The sequence below is a fragment of the Staurois parvus genome, unplaced genomic scaffold (assembly GCF_062004578.1).
Source record: "Staurois parvus isolate SC_StPar_1 unplaced genomic scaffold, SC_StPar_1.0 ptg000465l, whole genome shotgun sequence".
Classification (NCBI taxonomy): domain Eukaryota; kingdom Metazoa; phylum Chordata; class Amphibia; order Anura; family Ranidae; genus Staurois; species Staurois parvus.
In genome coordinates this window covers 679393-694769 of record NW_028318261.1, presented here as the reverse complement: position 1 = coordinate 694769, position 15377 = coordinate 679393, and the positions used below count along the sequence as shown (strand labels likewise).

The 15377-nt window shown below is 44.1% G+C and overlaps 1 long non-coding RNA gene across 2 annotated transcripts; it reads right to left on the bottom strand.

The window, feature by feature from the left end:
- Positions 1-7711: 7711 nt before the first annotated feature.
- Positions 7712-12894, bottom strand: LOC149452768 (uncharacterized). 2 transcript variants are annotated; one of them, XR_016314847.1, is made up of 3 exons: positions 12797-12894; positions 8674-8814; positions 7712-7776 (listed from the first exon to the last, which is right to left on the bottom strand). It is a non-coding gene; the product is annotated as an uncharacterized LOC149452768 (long non-coding RNA). The 2 variants fall into 2 exon arrangements; XR_016314846.1 differs by lacking the exon at positions 7712-7776 and adding an exon at positions 7854-8111.
- Positions 12895-15377: the final 2483 nt, after the last annotated feature.

Genomic DNA, 15377 nt, shown 5'->3' with positions numbered 1-15377 from the left:
GTCATTTAAAATTAATGGCACCGCAACACATGTAATGTGCATTGTAGCAGATTACAATGACATGGAAGTGTAAATGGGCCCTAGACATAAATCCTCCAAAGAAAAAATACTCTACCCCTTTTATTAAATAAAAAAAATACAGCTAGAGCCCATTCAGACCCTCTTGTTTTGCGTAATTTAAGACTACAAGCAACCCGCAGCTAACCAGCCATTCTGTCATACAGTTGTCAGTTGTAGAATTCTTGAAAAAGTGTTTTAACATGCTGATAAAAAGATTTAAAAAAAAAAAGTCTGCTTCTGATTAGCTGCAGTTTACAGAAAGTGAGAGTTTTCCAGAGGGATGTTAAAGCCTATGGAAAATACACTACTGTATATGAGAGTGAGATGTGTATGAATTTGCAAGCGAAAATGCAGGAAGTGAAAAACAAGTATAAACAAACAGATGCATGAAAAACATGGTACTGTTGCGTGTAAACCATTAAACGTTTCTTTGGATGCAGTGCACCTAGTACTGAGAAGAAGTGAAAAGGCTAGAGAAACATACTGGCATTAACGATAACCACAGTTGCCAATCTTTGAAGGCACCAAAAGAATCTTCGTTTTGTATCTGCAGAACCACCTAAAAGGTCTCCAGCTGCAAGAAGCCAGCTTGGGGACAATCCCAATGCTCTGCAGATACCTCCATGATCAAACTTTGACTTTAACCAACAGTTAACTTTAACTTCTCCAGAGGACACCATACATTAGATGGGTCCCTAGTATGTGATATTACTAAAAATGTAGACCACCTCCAAAGATCACAACCGCCTGGCCACTACAGCCCCTGAAGAGTCCCTGAAGGGAGGGAAGTCCGTCCATTATCTTCCAACTGCTCAAACTCCTCTCCAACCCACCTGGGCCCCCCCTTTGGATCGCCTCCTAGGATTCGATCCCCCCCCCCCCCCTAATCATGGCGAGTAACCTCTTTACTAACATTCAATCCATCCCCTAGATGTTAACCCTATGTCTCCTGGTCTCTCCTGTTCATCTCATCATGTGTGTCCTTCACCTATTTTTTGTTTTGGGATTTTCCATTGTTTCTGCCCCTCAGATCAACAATCCACTATGTTTATAGGTGGTGAGAAAGATAGAGGTCACTTCCTCACCTCCTGTTTTACACTTCAAATTTCTGACCCGCTGCATCACAACCACTTGCAATGCATGAGGTTGCAGTGCCACCCTAATCATTTGAATGGGTTTGGTTTGCGGGTGGTATCACCCAATGAACGCAACATGCTATTTCATTTTTGTCACAGCCACAAAGCATTCAGCATGAGTACAGTCTTGAGTGGCTTCATTTGTGTTTAGGTGGGTGTCTGGGGGAATGGAAAATAACTGCCTGCTTCCTGTGTGAACAAGCTTCAACAGTACAAAATAAAATCTCCTAAGGGGTGAGGTGCAATCTACTCACATCTCCCTCTCGCATTCACAGACACCTAAACTAAAGCACTTCCTAGGGCCTTGTATGGGTTTCAGCTTGTAGAAGAACAGGATGTACAGCAAGCTTTTACAGGGCATTTGCAAAGCTTTTAGGTTCCATGCATGCTGGCTAAAAACGCTGCTCCTGGAGGACTTTAGCCTTCTGCCTGTAGAAGCAACTGTTATCTTATGGGGTTGTTTTACTAAAAGGCAAATAGGCTGTGCACTATAAGTCCTACATGCAAGTGCTTTAGATCAGGGGTCTCCAGACTATGACCCTCCAGGTGTTGAGGAACTGCAAGTCCCATGAGTACAGCTACAGGCAAGACTCCCAGATGCAGAGGCATGATGAGACTTGTAGTAATTCAACAGCTGGAGGGCCATAGTTTGGAGACCCCTGCTTTAGATCCAAGGGGAAGCTCTGATATGAGGTGAAGCTCTGCTGATTTTTTTAATCCAATCATGTGCAAGAAAAAAGGAATTTTTTTTTTTTTTTTAATTTTCCTTGCGTGTTCACTTCAGATCTAAAGCAATTGCACTGCCAGTGCATTTGTACTGCACTTCAAAGTGCACAGCCTGTTTACCTTTAGTAAATCAACCCCTATGTGTCCATGCACATTAGGCAGTCTAGAGGCATGTTTAACGCTCAGCATTTAGAGGCAGAGAAAAAAAACCCTTCTGTTTTGCGTTCATGTGAGCTCAAAAATCAGCTTTTTTTTTTCTGCCAAGAGCACTGGTGCTTTTAAGCCAGTGTGCATGAAGCCTCAGTCTGCAAACAGCTTTTATGAAGTCTTGAAGGCACCCATCAGTTCAAGTATGGGGGGGGGGGGGTAAAACATGTCATAAGAGTGCAAACTAAAAGGCTTTAGCAGTCTTTCAGTAAGCTTCATTCTATTTCAAACTGAACGCCTGCTAGCTACATATTTAAAAATGGGTCAGCACTCTTTTGAACACCCACAAACTAAAGCTAAAAAGCTGCTCTATAGGCTCCAAATAAATTAAAGTTATACTTAAAGTTGACTGAAAGTTTTATAAATGGTCTGAAAATGCTTGCTAGAAGAGCTGCTCTTATTCAAGTTGAAGCCTATAAAGGACTTTAGTCTCCAAAGGTTTATGAATGCTTTATAAAACATTTGCTTTACGCACTAAATGCTATATTACCGAACACCCTAGCCCAATACACTAACCAACAAAAAGCCATTTAACCTGCTACTCAACACGACCCCCTGAAGGATGTGCATTTAGCTTTACTTCTCACTTAACCCCCTACCAAACCCTAAATGCCCTTTAATATTTTACCTCTAAAAATGTTCCATTTACCCATTTCTCCAAACACCAAACCCCGGTCACATCAAAATCGGGTGACCTGACGATTTCCAAGACATCTGACACAGATGTCTATGCAAATCGCAACAAAAGTAGTCCACGCACTACTTTAGAAATCGGTGTGGCTTCGACCAAGTCTAATAGTGGACAATAGGATGCAACCTGGCATACGATTTTCAAGTTGCCTATCATGCAAATTGCAGCTGATCTGACCAGGGGCTTAGGCCGACCATACACTATACAATTTTCTGCCCAATTTCCTTTAAATTTACCTTTCACTATGTAGTACAAGAGCCTGCTTAATTGGATACAATTGAAAGTGTTGTTAGGTTTGACCTCCTATTATATGGTTTTTGGTAAATATAAACCAAAAATCTCAAGCAAATTGTATAATGTATGGCCAGTCTTCGTTTACATTCACACAGGTGGGCAGGGGCAGATCATTTGCTGTGTTCAGAGTCAGCTAGACCGCACCTGGATGCAGCAACCCTCTGAGCTATGGCCCCATACAAACTGGCCGATTAGCTGCAGTAAGTTTGTATGCAACAAGAAACTCAGCAGAAACGCTAAAATCCTGGAAGCACCCTGCTTTGCACACACGTGGTCAGTTGGATTCACATATAACCACGCCGATGAGCGGTTACATGTGAACAGTGGTGGTGGCAGCCTTTTATTTGTAGAGTACAAATCTGACAGCTGCTGCCACTCGCATACAATGTATGCAGGTGGTGTTTAAAACAGCGGGTGGCCATGTGAACTTAGGCCAATCCTTTATGCAACAATACCATGTGGATCTCATACAAAAAAACATGCAGCTTCAAATAAAATACACAATGAAAAAAAGAAAGGAGCATGAATGGACCATTAAAAATGCTTCCATGGCCAACACCAAATTTACAAAAGAGACCAATGAAAAGATGACTTACTATCCAAAAGAAGAGGCTGAAGTTTAACCTGACATTCGGCACATGAAATGAAGAGTAAACTGATCCAAAATAACTGCTGTGCCATTTCTTCAGGACATCAGCTTAAACAAGTCCACCTCCACAGGGCTGTGTAGGTTTAAAGTGGCTGCTTCAATTTATGAATGGCCCACTATAGTTGTTAGGGAGAAGTGCTGCTAAAGAGGTAGGTCTGCACTGCAGGCGAAGCTCGTTACACACTGTGAAGTTCATTAAGAATTTGCATTAGGCTCTAACAAAATGGCCTCTGCTGTGCACACAACATGTATAGAGTTTAGTCTCTTGTATCAAAATGACCTTTAATAACACACACGAGTGACTGAAATGAGTCGTGCAGATCTCCAAATAAAATCGTTGTAATATAACATTCTTCAATGACTATTCTAGAAAACAGGTCATTTTCTCTTTGGCCACGGTGAACATTAATTATAGACTACTACAAAGTATCTACTCCCAGATGGGTTAAGATGTGGCAGCCCCATCAGTGTTGCATATCAGTGCCCATGAGTGCAGCCTCATCAGATCACATCAGTGAAGAAGAAAAATTACCTGTTTGCAAAATTTTATAAAAGAAACAAAGAACTTTTTTACTTTGTTTAGCAAAAAAAACAAAAACGTGATGAATACCACCACAGAAAGCTCTATCTGTCTCAAAACAATGCTACAAATTTTGTTTGGGTACAGTGTTGCATGACCGCACAATTGTCATTCAAAGTGCGACAACACTGAAAGCTAAAAATTGGCCTGGGTAGGCAAGTGGTTAACCTGGAATGTTTGCAGCCTCAGATTCCCTTATCCAGCGACTATAAAATCCCAGCTAAAGTGTTAACTTTTTGCCCGTGATAAGAAAAAAAGATTTTTTGAAAGATTTTTGTTGTTGATCATATGTTCTTTGAAGACAGGGACAGGAAATTTCCTCAGTGGGGACATGGTCTGAAAAAGAAACCTGAAAGTGATTCTAACCCTATTTTAGGGATTATAAATCTCTGAACCTGCATTCACTTTTAGCATTTTGTGAATGTTAACATTTTGCAAACTCATGCCATGCATATGTGCATTTTTTTCCACATTTTAGCACCTCCCGCATAGAGAAGTTCATTCCTTTCAATGGGCTGTCCTATGTGCAAAAACACAGCAACGTAGCTCATACATCAATCATTTTTAGTGTCAAGCTTTAGACGTTTTGCTACATTTTATGCACTCTTTGTCATGCAAAAAACGCACTTTTTTTTTTTTTGCTGTGCTTCATTAACAGTGAATGGCAATGCAGGTACAACAAACATTTTTTTTTCACGTTTTGTAAACACCCATGAAATTGCACAATTTTGTTATTATGTTCAAGAAATGCTAAGTGTGAATGCAGTAAATAAAATTGCTGTTGATGCCTTTAATTGGAAGTACAAATCTGTGAAGAATTCCAAAGCAGTTTTGCTTAAACTTTATTTATTGATGAAATGTGTGTTTATGAAATATAAAAATGAATAAAGGGAAAAGGCTTTCAAAAATATTTAGCAAGGTTTTTCTTAACATTTATTTAATCCAAATGCATCATGAAATGTCCCAGCAATGTCCTCTATGTTACAAAATATGTCATGTACCAAGACCAGCTGATCAAGGACAGGGGAAAGATCATGAAAGATTATCCTGCATGTCTAGTCTATTTTCAGCACTGCTAATCTGCAATGCTATAAATAACATGCCATAAATACCCCAATGGATATTATAGTATGAAATGTGAGTTTGTACGTTGTCCTAATAAAGAAAGCAGTGGGCCATAGTGAATCGCTTGGAATATTATTGTCAATTTGTAGTACACCTCAAGAACTAAAATGCCAAGCCCTCTGATGTCAAATCGCAGGCTTTGAAATTACTTTGGTTTTCAAAACTTACCACGCAACTATTTCTCTCTTCTCTGGCCTTTAAGACTGAATTCTAAATGTCTTTTAACCCTTTGGCAGCCAGATGTCATTGATACCTAAATGGCCAGGCCAAATTTAGCAGTGTCTGCTTGTGTCAGTTACCAACTTGACTCATTTGGATACCTAAAAAAAAATTATATTTACAAGTGACAGCGCTGCTTTCCCGATGACTGCACACAATCTCCCTGCACTGCAACTCTCTATATGATAACAGGGCAGGGAGGGGGTGTGGGATGTACACAGCACACTCCTCAACCCTGCACTCGGTACACAGCACAGCCCTCAATCCTGCACTCTGTACACAACACATTCCTCAACCCTGCACTCTCTACAGAGCACATCCCTCAACCCTGCATTCTCTATGTAGGGCACTCCTCAACCCTGTATTCCGTACGTAGTGCAATCCTCAACCCTGCACTGTGTACCAAGCGCACTCCTCAACCCTGCAATCTGTACACAGTGCACTCCTCAACATTGCACTCTGTACACAGCGCACTCCTCAACCTTGCACTCTGTACACAGCGCACACCTCAACCCTGCACTGTGTACACAATGCACTCCTCAACCCTGCACTCTGTACACAGCACACTCCTCAACTCTGCACTCTGTACACAGTGCACTCCTCAACCTTGCACTCTGTACACAGCGCACACCTCAACCCTGCACTGTGTACACAATGCACTCCTCAACCCTGCACTCTGTACACAGCACACTCCTCAACCCTGCACTCTGTACACAGCGCACTCCTCAACCTTGCACTCTGTACACAGCGCACTCCTCAACCCTGCATTCTGTATGCAGGGCACTCCTAAACCCTGCACTCTGTACACAGCATACTCCTCAACCCTGCACTGTGTACACAATGCACTCCTCAACCCTGCACTCTGTACACAGCACACTCCTCAACCCTGCATTCTGTATGCAGGGCACTCCTAAACCCTGCACTCTGTACACAGCACACTCCTCAACCCTGCACTCTGTACACAGTGCACTCCTCAACCCTGCACTCTGTACACAGCGCACTCCTCAACCCTGCATTCTGTATGCAGGGCACTCCTAAACCCTGCACTCTGTATACAGCACACTCCTCAACCCTGCATTCTGTACGCAATGCACTCCTTAACCTTGCATTCTGTACACAGTGCATTCCTCAACCCTGTGCTTTGTACACAGCGCACTCCCCAACCCTGCATTCTGTACACAGCGCACTCCTCAACCCTGCACTCTGTACACAGCGCACTCCTCAACCTTGCACTCAGTACACAGTGCACTCCTAAAGCTTGCACTCTGTACACAGCGTACTCTTCTCAAAAGGAGCTCTCTCCAGTGCTCCAATATGCCCCCTGAGCCAAGCCTACAGCTGTCCAATTAGCAGCACTTGCTCTCCTCTATTTTGATGGCATGGTTGGTGTCTGCTAATTCACATTACAACCACTGTTGATTTATAAGTGTCAACAGAATATATGTTTTTTAGGGAAGTAACTTGTTACCACAGTCACACAAGACTGACCTTAGTACTAGACAAGGGCATAAAGTAGCAATACACAGTCATGATAGTATTTGTACAATACACTGGTAATCGTGGTCATAAATTGACAAAACACTTGTTGCATCATGCAAAACTACAACACTATATTTGGTATACCACGTATGACACACCATGTAAGAGAATAAAATTACTTGCATGTTTTGCCAAAGGTCATTACTATATTTACATTTAGACAACCACTATATATTGTTCTTGGCCGATAGTCATGGCTTGGCACGTTTAAAAAAACACAAACATACTTCCAAAATACTTCCAACAAAACATATTGAATTGCAGTTTAGTATACCAGAAGGAAAGACTGATTAAAGTATAACATTAAATGTACTCAGCAAGATGATTTGGCTGCCTCTGACAAGTCTTTACAAACGTATACAATATCTGATATGTGCTTACACTGTAGATCTTTACAAAACTATGTCTGAGACTTGTGGCTCAGGGCATATTAAGTCATCTTCTCATTAGCAGACCGCAGATTGTCACAGCTATGATCACTTACTGCTCTTATCCTGCCATGGGTTCACGGATTCCTTTAAGGTCTGGATGGCACACTCCTCTCCTTTTCCTAAATTATTATTAGACAGAATAACAACTTTATGGAATACATTTGGGGAAACACAGATTTATTAAACAAATGCACATTTATAAACAATACTGAACCCTACTACCCATCACCCAGATGTTGTATTTTGTGACACTTTTGAGTCCAGTGAAAACTAAGGACGCACTCAGTTAAGTCCTCTCATACTCCACTATTCACTAGGCTCTAGTGTCTCCAAAATGTATTCCTGGCCCGCATGGGCTCGTTTCCAAAATGATTTCTGTAATTTCTTGCCTTAGCCCTCTGGTATGCACAGTGAACGAATGAGTGACCCAGAATCCAAATGCATCCTTTTGGATCTAAAATGAGAGAATGGTTAAAAATCCAGCCTCACAGAACAATCTCCTTGGTCATCCCTGATGGACTACCCTTAATCCAATATGCAGTCCATCACTCCATCCACATTCGCCTGTATGTTTGTATGTTTGTATGATCCTGACCTTCCTCTAATGACGGCTTTAATCCCCCTCACCAACCTTTAAATACCACACAACCCTGTGCTTTATTCCCTAATCACCCAAACATTTTTATTTAATAAATTAAATATATCCCCTTATTAAATAGTGAGTGAAAATGTATCAATAAACAAGCGGTGTAAATAATATACTGTGTGTGTGTAAGTGTCACATCATGCATAAAAGAACAATGAACATACTTTTAAAAATACTGCACATATAATTTAAGTGATACACCAACACTCAGTGTATAAACAGTGAATATCCGCTCATAGTCAATTTCTCTGTGAATACATCCACCACGTACCAAATATTACTTATTATTCAGTCCTTTTCCTCTGTGGACCACATCTACTAGTAATAGCTTTCTCACCAGATACAAATGATCTCTTGGGTCATATAATACCTTATAATGGCAGGTTTACTGTACAAAGCCTCCAGATCTCCATTGCAATCCTTCCCTCTCCAGTGGTTCTCCTTGCTCATCCAGCTCTTCACTCATCATGAGAAATATAGGAAAACGATTGCCATTGTGCAGCAAAACAACCTTCATATAAATATTAAAATCATTATTGGCATACAATAGCCTGGAACAGGCCCCAAATACAGTAAATCCTGGAAATTCCAGGTTCCCCACAGAATCTGATGTCACATCCTGCCATTAACACATTTCATCTCTAGGACTTCCTCGGGAAGGCAACCTTACAACCTGAAGGCTCTAGGCAAAATCTAAGCATCTGAGCATGACTGTGAATTGATAAACTGATAAGGCAGTACCATCCCTATGCCTCAGAAGCTGAAAACCCCCTCTGCCTTCAGTGTACCAGTATTGCTCTATTACTTTGACTGGGCAGAAGGCATTGTCTCTGCTTCTCAATACTACCCATTCCACTTTGTCCTTGTGGTTGGTCTTGGAGCTCACAATCCCGCAGAACCTGCAAACTGAAGCCTCCCTCTCTGGTGTGGGCCACTAGCTCACTGATCCTGAAAGCACCAGCCAAGGCCATTAGAGAACTGGCTTAAAAAAATCACTGTCATTCCATGGCCCCTTACACATGTGTGATAATGCCTGCAACCCCTGCACCAATTGCTTCTCCCCTATGGGCTCTTTACTCTGCTGTGTATACAGTAGATTGCAATTTGGCCAACAACATGCTCTGCCTTTCTTTTAGCAGTATTGTAAGCAGGGATTACTTTGTTGCCCATTTAGAATTGTTGCTCCTATAAAATTCTTCCTGGATAGAGAATGAGCTCATTTCCTCCTGGCAGGATCATATATATACCCTGGGTAGAGCGTAGTTCTGGCCATTCCAGTCTAGCTAGTGGGAAGAGAAGAGCTACAGGAGAAGGATGTCTTAAGAGACTTTCTTTTCTCCATTAACCCAGCAATGGGTATCCCTGCTATTGGGCACAATAAGGTACACCACTATCAGACTATAAGAGAGAGAACTGTTGATTGACTGAAAAACTGAGAAGTGATTATTACAATGGGGGGGATGCCATCAATGGACTTATGTTAAGAACTGTGCCAATAAAAGAGAGTCGGACGAAGCCTATTGCTGCTTCTTGTGTCTGAAGAGGTGGAACCTTAGTAACCTTGCTGTTATGAAGTGCACCTCATGCAGGGCAGCCTTCAGAACATTTGGGGCCCCTTACACAGCTTTAGACCTGGGCCCCCCCGGGCCTGACCACCAACATTTCCTAGGGCCCACCCACTGGCTGTTCCACCAAATCCACCCACCGACCATACCACCAAGTTCTTTACTGCACCCACTTTTATTTTAACACTCTTACAACTTAATATAGAAAAATTAAAAGTGTATTACAAGTCATCAATGCTTTCAAGATTTAATGGTAAGGAATTATATTTTATTTTCAAGAAATGTATTAAAATTTTGAAAGGATACATAAATGGAAGTCAGCAAACAATGACTTAATCAGTGTACAATCAGTCAAATGGCATCAAACATTTCCCATAAGATATAGGATACGGTGGAGAGCAGTTTACCAACCAAATTGATATGTCAGAGGTACCTATGAAAAAATGCAAACTCCTAACCTGGAGTAGTAAGTTATTAGAGAAGTTAATGTTGCGTTATGGATTGCTAGTATTTGCTAGGTCATAAGCAAGGGGAAGTACCCGACTCAAGGTTATAAAGTGGTAGATGGTCAGGGAAAAAGTCAAACGAGTCTTTCATGTCTGCTGATTATATATGGAGATATCAATAAATTGAAAAGGAAGAGAAAGAATGGCAGAACAAGGGGATTAGGAGAGAAAGAGAAAAAAAAAAAAATGGAAGGGGAGGGGGGAAGAGAGGTATATTAGATTAAAGGGTGTGGGATGGGAAAAGGGTGTGGGATGAAGCCTGCCACCATGACGAGGAAGACTGTTTTGAGCAGGACCCTTCACTAACACTAACTGTGCTACCTTTTCAATGCCCCCCAGTCTATTCTCCCCTAGAAGATCTAAAAAAAACAACTCCAAAGCAAAAAGAAAAAGCAAATATATTCAGCAAAGAGACATCCCCATATATTTACCAAAGAGACATCCTCATATATTCAGCAAAGAGATAGCCTCTGTATATTCAGCAAAAGACATCCCAACCCAGCAAAGAGAAAGCCCCATATATCTAGCAAAGAGACATCGCAATCCAGCAAACAGATGGCCCAATGCAGCAAAGACACATCCCCATATATTCAGCAAAGACATGCCAATCACAGCAAAGAGATAGCCAAATTCAGCAGAGACATCCCTATATATTCAGAAAAGAGACAGCCCAATCCAGCAAAGAGACATCCCCATATAGCAAAGAGACTCCTGATATAGCAAAGAGACAGCCCAATCCCAGAAAGAGACAGTCACAGCACAGGCTCACATCCAGCAACATTGTCAATCAATTTACCATTGTGATGTCTAGCAACTTGTCTCCAGACCAATCCACAGTGAGAACTGAGCAGTCTGGCAGGCAGCCCCCTCACACCTGTATGCACTAGTCCCCCCTCACACCTGTACGCACTCAGCCCCCCCACACCTGTATGCACTCAGCCCCCCCACACCTGTACGCACTCAGCCCCCCCACACCTGTATGCACTCAGCCTTCCTCACACCTGTATGCACTAAGCCCCCCCACACCTGTACGCACTCAGCCCCCCCACACCTGTATGCACTCAGCCTTCCTCACACCTGTATGCACTCAGCCCCCCCACAACTGTATGCACTCAGCCTTCCTCATACCTGTTCGCACTCAGCCCCCCCACACCTGTACGCACTCAGCCCCCCCCACACCTATAAGCACGCAGCTCCTCCTCACACCTGCATGCATGCAGCCCCCCCACACCTGTATGCACTCAGCCCCCCCACACCTGTACGCACTCAGCCCCCCCACACCTGTACGCACTCAGCCCCCCCCACACCTGTACGCACTCAGCCTTCCTCACACCTGTACACACTCAGCCCCCCCACACCTGTACACACTCAGCCTTCCTCACACCTGTACGCACTCAGCCCCCCCACACCTGTACGCACTCAGCCCCCCCACACCTGTACACACTCAGCCTTCCTCACACCTGTATGCACTCAGCCCCCCCACGCCTGTATGCACTCAGCCTTCCTCATACCTGTTCGCACTCAGCCCCCCCACACCTGTACGCACTCAGCCCCCCCACACCTGTACGCACTCAGCCCCCCACACCTGTATGCACTCAGCCCCCCCACACCTGTATGCACTCAGCCCCCCACACCTGTATGCACTCAGCCCCCCCACACCTGTACGCACTCAGCCCCCCCACACCTGTACGCACTCAGCCTTCCTCACACCTGTATGCACTCAGCCCCCCCACACCTGTATGCACTCAGTCTTCCTCATACCTGTTCGCACTCAGCCCCCCCACACCTGTACGCACTCAGCCCCACCACACCTATAAGCACGCAGCTCCTCCTCACACCTACATGCATGCAGCCCCCCCACACCCGTACGCACTCAGCCCCCCCACACCTGTACGCACTCAGCCCCCCCACACTTGTACGCACTCAGCCGCACCACACCTGTACGCACTCAGCCCCACCACACCTATAAGCACGCAGCTCCTCCTCACACCTGCATGCATGCAGCCCCCCCACACCTGTACGCACTCAGCCCCCCCACACCTGTACGCATTCAGCCCCCCCACACTTGTACGCACTCAGCCCCACCACACCTGTATGCATTCAGCCCCCCCACACTTGTACGCACTCAGCCCCACCACACCTGTACGCATTCAGCCCCCCCACACCAGTATGCACTCAGCCCCCCCACACCTGTATGCACTCAGCCCCCCCACACTTGTAAGCACTCAGCCCCCCCCACACCTATAAGCACGCAGCTCCTCCTCACACCTGCACACTCAGCCCCCCTCACATCTGTACACACTCAGCACCCCCTCCCCTCACACCTGTACACACTCAGTCCCCCCCAAACACACACACACAGCTCTGCCCCCCCAATGCACAAACAGCCCCCTTCCTTCACTTGCACTCACACAGCCCCTACTTGTAAAGGAGATCTTCCTAGTCCCAGCTTTTGTTTCCACAAAACTGACAGGTCACCGAGGCACAGAGTGGAGCCAGTACAGGCAGCACACATGAGGAGTGTACATGCTGGAAGCAGCCACAGGTGGCAGTAATTAGCTGATGTGAGCTCAATGGCACAGAGCAGCTGCCAACTCTTGTGTGGTACTAGTGAATGCATAGAGAAAGACATGCAGTCACGCTCCTTCTGCCCTTGCCTTCTCCTGGCACTGCTATGCAGCTAGGCCCCTTGTGACAACCAGGCCCTCCAAGTGTGTTTCGGCTGTTTCCCCCTGATGATGGCTCTGACCTGATGAAGCACCCATTGGTGGAGAGGGAACCCAGTGTACCCAACTGTATGCAAACCTGGTCAGGCTAGAGGATGATGGTGGACAGGGAAATACGAAGTCTGCCCTGTAACAATGCTTAAGTCATTGGGACTGGTGCAGTAAGTGTTCCCGGTTTCAGTGGTGTGATTACCAAGGAGGACCTGGAGTATAGTGAGAGCATGAAAGTGGTGAATAACATTCACAACTTGTCTGAGGCACTCCATACATGTAAGTATATTAAAGATGAGAAGAGAGTTCAGGGAGCTGTGGATTGACCATATGGCCTGAGTTAGGCCTGAACACCTAACCCCGTTACTGTTGGCAGGCTCCCAGTGAGGATTGAGACAGGGACTCTCTCTCAAAGCCTAGACCTACCCACAGTACCTTCCTAACCCTGCTGACCACTGTGACCTTGGCTACAAATCTGCTACCATCTCTTTCAGTAATCTGTACACGCCTTATGTGCTGATGTCACTGCCTTAACACAGTTGAGGCAGTGACATCAGCATGTACAGGAAAGATGGCATGTCCCGCGGCCGCTCTATGGTTGTTAAAATACCTAATGTTTGTAAATAGTGTAAATACCTTTTAATAAATCCTTAAGTCTGTACATATTGCGCTATGAGACTTCTTTGCACTTAATACACACCTTTGCCGATGAGTGCCCAGAGTGGAGCACATAGTCCTGTGAAGGTGACATAGTTGCTGTATCTGGCCAAGGGAGTCACTCGAGGACAGGAAGCGCAGGGGCTGTGAGCACTAACTCTTGAGCCATCCTAATCACTATTGATCTCTGATATGAGATCATTTTGGTCTGGTAAAAGGCTCATGTTTTCTGGTGAAACACACACAAGCACTAGAGCACTTTTTTGGCATATGACCACCTGGCACTTACTGTATTCAAGTACTCTTGGATGGGCTCTATGTGAGTAATATAAACTGTATTTATTTTAAATATTGGTTGATATATTATTTGCACTTGTGTGTGATGTAGTGGGAATGATTCTTCACTATGTATTTTTGCACATTCAGGGGCATTCTGCTGATGATGGGAGCATTTTCATTGTGAAGGCCCAGGGACAATAAATTCCTTCCTTATTTTTCATGCTTTTTTATATTTTTTGGCACATGACCTTTACACGTAACAACATGCAGTTATCAGAATACATACTTTTATATAAGTACTACCAGCAAAGAAGAGATTTTGTACGCACACGTCCCTTCACCCACCCCTCTGGTCTTTGCTCTGTTCACAATTCATGGCCACCTGAAGAAACTTCACATTCCAGGGGTGTCAGATGATTGGTTCCCTGCTGGGCCTTGTGATGCCTTACTCTCATCCCAATGTCATTATTATGTCCAGTAGTAACAAATAGGGCCAGCAGAAAGAACCACAGTGTGCAGGAGTAGCTTTAAAACTGAACTATATTCAGATATAAACTCCATGCAGCTCTGTAGGCAATAATAAATCTTTTTTTTTGCAACTAGTGTTCAGCAGGAGCTGGCCGAGATTCAAACCATGTGTGAGTGGGCTGAATGTACTCAAGTTGACCAATCAATTAACTTGGGCACTAACAGCCTGCAGATTTCTACATATGATTATCACTAGCGGCTGTTATAAGGACTAGCAATAATTACTGTCTTCTCAGGGTGGGAAAACACAATGGCTCACCAGGAGGGATTCCCCTGTCAACACTGTCTGTGGTTGAAGGAAAGAAATTTGCAACATCTATGGCCTGCCTTAGTGCCTGAATTTGTCTTAATATCAACTTCTCATTACTCAGACTGTGAGCGAGAGAGGAACCACTGGGAGCCAATTAGTTGAGCAGCATGAAAATGTGCAAAGAGGATACCTTATCATTTTTAGGCTGTCCAGTCAGCAGGCTAGGGGTGGAAAGAGGACATCGCTGGATCCCATATACAGTTTATAATAGTAACAGGTAAAGTGTTGTCATTCACTTGGGGATATTGTGTGACAGGGCTGGGTAAAACTGACCATACACACAAACAAGATGGATCGAGGAATCCCCTCTGCCAGGAAATTGTATATACTAATCTGCAGCTGAATGGCTACAGCAGCTGATCAAAGGAAAATTTACCAACATGTCCTTTTGATTTCCATCGAGCAGGGGAGCTAAAACACTGATCAAAATTCTCTTGCTGGACCAGTCGAATTTTGATCTGTGTATGGCCAGCTTTAGTTTCAGGACTGAATGGACAGAAATTCAAATCTTT